The sequence below is a fragment of the Mustela putorius genome, unplaced genomic scaffold, assembly GCF_011764305.1.
Source record: "Mustela putorius furo isolate JIRA1106 unplaced genomic scaffold, ASM1176430v1.1 tig00537227_pilon_pilon_pilon, whole genome shotgun sequence".
NCBI lineage: Eukaryota > Metazoa > Chordata > Mammalia > Carnivora > Mustelidae > Mustela > Mustela putorius.
The window spans coordinates 1,752,089-1,759,840 of NW_025422368.1; positions in this window are offsets into that span (position 1 = coordinate 1,752,089).

A 7,752-nucleotide genomic window follows, 5' to 3' on the forward strand; every position below is an offset into this window, starting at 1 on the left:
ATTTCCATGTATAAAACATGAGTTGGTTTAAGAGGACACATCCCTGTGTTTTTGTTTAACTTGCCAGAAATGGCCCCTGCCCCTAACTACTGCTGCTAGGACCCACCATCTCCATCCCTGCAAACAGGTTTATTCAGCTCAGAATAGTCTCGTAATCCAGCTTTGATAGCCACTCCAGTGAGTTGAGCTCCCTGGCCCTTGCCCTATCCAAAGAGAATGGTTGTGGAAGAGGACTCCTTGCTCTGTGGAAATGAACTGAGCTAAGCTGAAGCAATGGGCAGATAGGAAGGTGTCCCAGCTACCCTAGTAGTCACCGTGGTCAGAGCTAAATCAGCTGATGACCTGACCCCTCACTTCCCCAGACTTGCTCTTGCCATCCTGGGTTATGAGAACAGAACAGAGACTCTAGTTAAGAGAGTTCGGGGGTCCACCTGAGGGGAGACCATACCATGCCCTTCCTGGAGCATGACCAACATCCTGTCACCCCTGCCAGGCACACGTGTGAACTTAAAAGAGAGTACCTGTGGCCACTAGGTGACGCTGGTTCTCTGTGTTTCCTTTTTGGCGTCCCTGTTGAGGACGGAAGGTGTCAGAGGGACTGTGAGCCCACAAACCACCTCCCACCCAGCCAGCAACAGTGATGACCTGCATCTTCTCTCTTTTCCCCAAAGCTAAGGGCAGAAAGTAACGAATTAGACATTTCTTTTTTTTTTTTAATTTTATTTATTTATTTGACAGAGAGAGATCACAAGCAGGCAGAGAGGCAGACAGAGAGAGAGAAGGAAGCAGGCTCCCCGCTGAGCAGAGAGCCCGATGCGGTGCTCGATCCCAGGACCCTGAGATCATGACCTGAGCCGAAGGCAGAGGCTTTAACCCACTGAGCCACCCAGGCGCCTCCCGAATTAGACATTTCTTATTCATGAGATATTTATTGTCTATTTAGTTGCTGTGAGGGGGAGCAAGGTGGGCACTGTATAGGCACTGGAATATGACAGTCATGTTTACAGTGATGCTGCTCTGGCCACATGCTGTCCCCTCCCTCCTCCTGAGTCCATGGTTTGAGGGAAACAAAGTGAAGACCAGAGAGATTCAGACAAGGACTGAAACAAGGAGAGTCAGGGTGGACAGATCAATGTCTTCACCTTCAACACACTTCCAAGCCCCAGGAATCCTGAATCCTAATCCAAAACATGTATTTCTGAGAGTTCTTCTTCCACAAAAATCACAACAGCCTAAACTGAGTCAAGCTCAGACTGCTGAGGCAGGGGTGCAGGCAGGAGGGGTGAACAGCAGGACCAATAAAGAACAATAGCTACAGTGTGTAGAGACAAGGGTTCCAGTCCAGGCTTTCCAGTGATTAGCTCTGTGAATCTAAGCAGCATCCTGGACCATCTGGGCCTCAGGTTTTATCTTGTGTATAAAGTTCGGGGTGGGAAATCATCTTACCCTGTGCCCAGTACTGTCCGAAACCCTGCAAATATATCATTTCATGTAATTATAAAATTTACCATGAAGTATTTATTATAATCTCATTCTTACCAATGAAAATAATGGAAGCACAAAGAGGTTAAGCAATTTGTCCAAAGCAGAACTATAAAGTGGTATGACCATGATTTGAGGGTGGTAGAGTCGCACTTCAGCCCACATGTCTAACCACTATAGGACAGCTGTCTTTCTAAAACAAGAATCAAGTTAACAGATAATCCCTTCAAAGTCCTTCCTGCTCAGCCCTTCTTACATTCTGAAAGTTGACAATTCTCTGAAGGGCTGTAAAAGGGTTCACTTTTTATGTTCCTTGAAGGCAATTCAAGTTTTGGCAAGTAGAAAGAAGCAGCAATAGAGATTGAAGTCAGACCTAAGAAGGGACTTCCCAAGTATCGGTCGCTCGGAAAAATGACTCACGGGACACAGGAGGAAACTCTGGAGCCTGAGACCAGAGGGGCCAGTTCTTAGCAAGAAAAGAACCCTCTCCGCACTCACCCTCCACGGCCCACGCAAACACACCTGCCTCTAATTTTGATTAAAAAAAAAAAAAAAACTAGGATAAAGGGGCGGAAGAAAAGCAAGGTTCTCTCTCAGTCTTTCTCTCTCCAGTGGGTGTGCATGGCATGGCGCGTCTGTGTCCACGCACGAGGTCCCTCACGGTGTGGCGCTCACGCGTGTCTCGGGGAAGTGTCTGTATTTGGGGGCCCTCGTGAGTGTGAGTCTGTCTCTTTGTCTCTTTATCTCTGTCAGTCTCCAGCGCAAGCCCCGAGCTCTATCGCTGACTTTCTGACGCTATCTCTCACAGCTTCTCTTTGTCTCTCTCCATCTGTCCGTCTCTCCAGTAGGCTGTCTTCATCTCTTGTACCTCTGTTATCGCCTTTTTTCTCCTAAACTCCACTCTCCCTCCTCCCTTCCCACCCCGCTCTCCCCGCGCCGCCTCCCCAGTCCCCCGCCCCTGGCCGTTCTTGCTCGCTCGCACGCTCTCTCTCTTTCGCTGTCTCTCACAGGCAGATTTATGGTCAGCCCAGGGCTTCTCATTGGCCAAACGCTGACAGGCCTTGATTTAACGCCTCCTCTCATTGGCTGAGCTTGACAGGCCGATTTACGAGTCACTCTACCATTGGCCAAACAGCCTTGGCCCTGATTTATGGCTCGGTGGCTGCGGGAAAGGGGGGGCGCAGCTGGGAAAGGAGGATGCCCCTCCCCTCACCACCCCTTCCTTCTCAGTCTCCCCTGCTTTCTCCTCTTTCTCGCCCTCCCCTCAAGGAACCGCACTCACTGTACCTGTTCCTCCAGTCCCCTCCTCCCTTCTCTTTCAACCCTGGGAGGAGAATTGGGGTAGGGATGGGGGGAAATCCGAAGTCGAGGATGGGAACTGGAGGTGTAAACATGGGCAGGGGAGATCTGAGGGGGTAGGGGTAGGGTGCCAGTGGAGTAGGGAGAGAAGATTGAAGATGGAGAGAGAATGAACTGAAGAGCAAAGGGGAAACTGAGGGGATCAAAGGGGTGATAGTAAAAAAGGAAGGCTGAAGAGAAAAGGGAGACTGAGGGACAGGAAGAAGGGAATCTGAGAAGAAAGGAGAGACTGAAAAGACAGGACACATTTGAAGGGGCAAATGGGCTGAAGGTTGGGAGGCGGCGGGAATCCGGGAACTGGGAGACTTCTTTTCAAACCTCACTATACAGACAGAGTAAGGGACTGAAATTTCCCTTCAGATAATGGCTCTGAAGAGGAGGAGGTTTAGAGGAACAAAAGAGCAATAGAGAAGTGAGAGAGAGAGGGGCAGGGAAGGAGAACTGGAAAGTAATGGCGAAGGAAAGGGGGAGAAGGATGGAGAACTAGAGGAGAAGACAGAACTAAAGCGGGTTCGGGGGTGGGGGGCTATAGTGAGAAAAGACTAATCTCTAGAGGAACTACTGAGTGAAATAATGCCCTCCTCCTCTCTAAGAAGACCCATAGGCGCCTGCATGGGGACAAGTCTGGCGCTCTACCCCCCCCACCCCCACCCCCACCCCTGGGATGCTGGGATGTTCTACTTCAAGGCTGCGGTGGGCTCCCTTATCCCTACACCTCACTCCTCCCCCTTGCCCACCTCCCCCGTTAAATTTATGAGTTCAGGGCAGGCCTTCAGGAATTAGGAATATTTATGCTTCTTTGAGAGTGAGATTTGGAAGGTGATAAATAAGGGACCATAGTGGGGGGGTGCAGCTGGGGGCTCCTATTTTTAGTGTGGCCACTTTCCCAAGACCCCCCCCCCCACCAGTTCCCTCTCATCCTGAGCCAGAGTAGGGAGCACTGAGGGAGGTGGGGAATGGGTTTCAGATATCAGGAAGGGGGTTTGACTACCCTGGAGAGCCCCTCAGAGGACTGCAGATCTTTGCAACAGAAAGTATTGAAGGCAGATGGGGGAGGAACTTTCGAGTATCCTGGCATTCTTATAGCCCCTGGAGTGCAGTTACAGCATTTCTGCAGAAGATGGAGAGAAATGGGGAGAAGCCAGTTTTCCCTCTGCCCCCCTAAGGTCAGTTGCTGAGAAATAGGGGAAAGGAGCCAGGAAATTCAAAGGCAGGTTTCTCTGGCATGTCACCTCCCTCAAAGAGAGAAGAAGATTTGAAATCCCCCACCCCCCACAGACCACAACCTGGGTCCCTGGGAAAGGAGGCTAGGAATGTGGGGCTCAGGGCATCTCCTAGGAGTCTCAGCCTCCACCCCCACTGCTGGCTGAGAATTAAAAACAGCCAGTAGTTCTTGATACTCCCTGCCCTGGGCCTCCAGGAAATGAGGGAGGGAGAGGATCTATCCTGTGATCCACATGCCTTCTCCAGCCCTAAGCTCCCAGAACCATGTGTATGTGACCCCCACCCCAGTCAGAGGGTTTGTTCTGGGCTTGGCTAGGTAGTGAACAAAGATAGGAGTCAGTGGGATGGTGGGGGTGGGGGGGTGTCTAAAGAGAACAGAGAGAGCTGGAGAAGAGCTGCCCCCCTCCCCACACACTGTGCACTCCATTCACTATGGCTTTAGCAAGGGTGGCCACAGTGTATGCATGCAAGTACACACGCAAGTACACACGCTGGACTCTGCTGCCTGGAGTGGGAGAAGGGAGGGAGAGAAGGGTCTAGACTGGCCCTTTAAGAGCCACTTAGGGTCAGAAAGCCTGGGCTACAGAGAGGGGAAGGAGCTGATGTCAGAAGACGGATGGGCAGCAAGATGGGGATTGATGCTAATGGGGGAGTTAAAGCTAAGTACCCAGACACTCAGAGGGCAGAACTGCAGATCTGTCTTCCTTATGCTCACCCCCCCACACACCGAACCAAGGCTGTAAATCTGTCTTCTCAATTGGGGGAAGGGGGAGCGAGGAAAAACGAGATGCTCTCTTTTCCCTTTTCCTGTTTTTTTCCTTAACCTGCGCCATCCCCACCCCAATTCCTTTGTCCTCTCCCAACCCATCACCCTTTTCCCCTAAGATTTCCAATTTTTGACTTTTCCATCAGGAATTGAGGTAATAGTTTCAGCTTGTAGAAGGAAACCACAAGAAGGTCTCCTTTACCAAATACTGGATGGGAATGGGTTGGTGGGATTGTGGTCTGAAGCCAATAGGCTGGAAGCTCCCATTTGCCTCAGTTTCTCTTCCTTCCACCCTCTTTTCACTTAGAGGTAACTCCAGCAGCCTCCTCCCAGGACAGTAAAGGTAGGAAGTAGGATGCTGGTTGCCAGGAGCTGGAATGAGTGTGAGAGCTTCAAAGTTGGGTTTGTGGAGCCCTCTGACACACCGAGATGCTAGAGGGCCTAGTGGGCCTTCAAGGGCAGCTAGGGAAGCTGCAGGAGCTATCCGCAGAAAGATATACGGTTTGGTTTCTCGGAAACTCCTGGATCATACTGTTCCTTCTCCTTGACCACATACCCCGCCTGCTGAGTAGAGACAATTTCGGGCCAATAGTCTATTTATTGTAAAGGCAGGGTCCAGCTGCTCCTCATACCTCTCAGGAGGCAGTTGGGGATCTCAGGGACGAAGGCCTTCTCAGTAGCATTGGAACTAGCAACCCTTGGGGAATTCTGTGTCTTCCTTAGGTTCAAGTAAGTCTTTCACGACCCATAATGACATTTCTCTCTCTCTACTGGCAGTCAGGGCCTATTCTGGACAAGTCCTTCTATATTAAAGGAATCCTCTCTTTGTCTCATCTGTTGCCATGCAAAACCTGAACTCCTTGCTAGTCCTGGAAACAACTGCTGCCTGATTGCTCCCGGGTTTCCCAGTCCTCCTCAGTATCCGTAAGAGAAAGACCCTCTCTTCCCTCTTCCCAGGTTTTTGTTCAGAGGCCTAAAATCACCTCAAGGCCATTCTCTCTGTTTCTTAAGTCTTCAGGGACCAAAGAGAGAACAAGGCCAGAGTGAGAAGAGTTGGGGTTTGTGAGCCAGAGCCATTAGAACCCAGGCTTCCAGCCTCCCAGCATCTGGCCAAGCACTCCCTCCCATCCCAAGGAGGTCAACCATTGCCCTCAGCCCTGGTCTCTGGCTGCTTCTCTGTCCTGATGATAAATCCTGTCTTTGTCTCCCCCTCCAACCCTGGGCCCCAGGCTCTGGGGGTCAGAGACTGGGGGAGGGGTCAGCGTGGAGGGAGGAGAGACACAAGGAAAGTGGGAGGAGAAGATGGACAGGAGCAGCTGGTGAGCAGGCACTGAGGGTGGGCAGCGAGGGGATGGGGCCTCTTCTCTTGATTCTACAGATCCTGACTGCACATTCCAGCAGGCCAGCATTACGAGTAAGCAAGTCAGGATTCTTACGATGTAGAAGTACCTTGGGAATGACCCCCCGGGAAATCAGAAATAATGGGAGGTGGGGGTTGGTGTGGGGTGCTTCAAGGAAGGAATGAGAATATTGTGAGGATCAAACTTATCCCCACCAGATCCATACACAATGTGCTGTGCATGCACACACGGAGACAGACAGACAGACACACATGCATGCATACATTTAAGATTTATGGCCCATCAGCATGAGGGAGCCCAGGAGAGCCAGCCTGCCCCCTGGGCTGGCCATCCCTAGCTGCCTCCTCTTGCTGTGACTTTCCCATCTCCATCTTTCCATTATTTTCTGTTCCCAGGTTTGCTGTTCTTTCTTGTGTCAGCTTCTCTACTCTCCCAGTTCATTAGGCTGGCTTTTCTGCTAACTCCCAATCTCTGCTTCTTTGTCTCTCAGTCACTTTTTCTCTCTCACTCCGCTTCTATCTTACTCCCCCCTCTCCTATTTCCTTGAACTCTCCACCTATCCTGCCTCTGCTGCTCTTCAGACCAACAATTCCCCGGTACCTCAACTGCCACCCCAGAGCCTCAGAGAGATGAGAAGGAGAAAAGAGGCTCTGAACGAGGTCCTACTTCGGTGGCCAGTCTTGCACCATACTGTATTACGTTATGGGATGGAAGGGGGTACAGGGAAGCCAGATGACCAGCAGAGAAGCTCAACTAAGGGAGAAAAGATAAAAGAATGGAAGACAGAAAAGATACAGAAGAGCAAACACTAAGGAGAGGAGGGTAAGAACTAAGGGTTCCCTTTAAGTGTATTTTGGGTCAGTCTGAATGGGAGGAGCTGAGGGGCATCTCCTGAGTCATAGCGAGACACAGAACCAGCAACAGGATCTGCAGACCCAGCCAGAGAAACTAAGATGTGATGTCCACCAGGCAGCCACGGTTCGGGGCTCTCTTGCCTACATGAGGTCTCACAGACCTCTTTCTTCTCTGCAGACAGTCTTAGAGCGCTGGTTCCTTCCCCACATGCCTCCTCCTCCCCTAACACCTCCCCTAGCCACCAATGCAAATGACATCAGCTCTGGCTGCCACTGTCCTCAGCCTTGCTGATGTACTCTCCCATGGGTGAAAGAGAGGCCAGTCACCTCTGTTCCACCCATTCATTCTCCAGCCCAGGAGCTGGGGCTGATACATGCCGGCACCCCCAGGTGGAGTAGGAGGGGGCTGTACCAGGAAGCCATCTGCAGGACACAGTGGAAAAAAAAGGGGGGGGGGCTGGGCACCAGGGGGAGGGAGAGGAGCTGGAGGGGGGCACTTGAGGAAGAGGGGCTGCAGCACTAAATCACTCTGTGGGGGGCTCTCTCTGCCTGAGCTCAGTGGGGTGGGTAAAGGATAGACATTTGGGGAGGGGGAAAGAAGAATGGGGAATCGCCACATCTGGCAGGCAGGTGTCTGGCACTGTTCAGGCTCCAGTCACTTTCCCAGCCAAAGGGGAAGAAGGGGGAGAGGGGAGGAGGGGGCTTC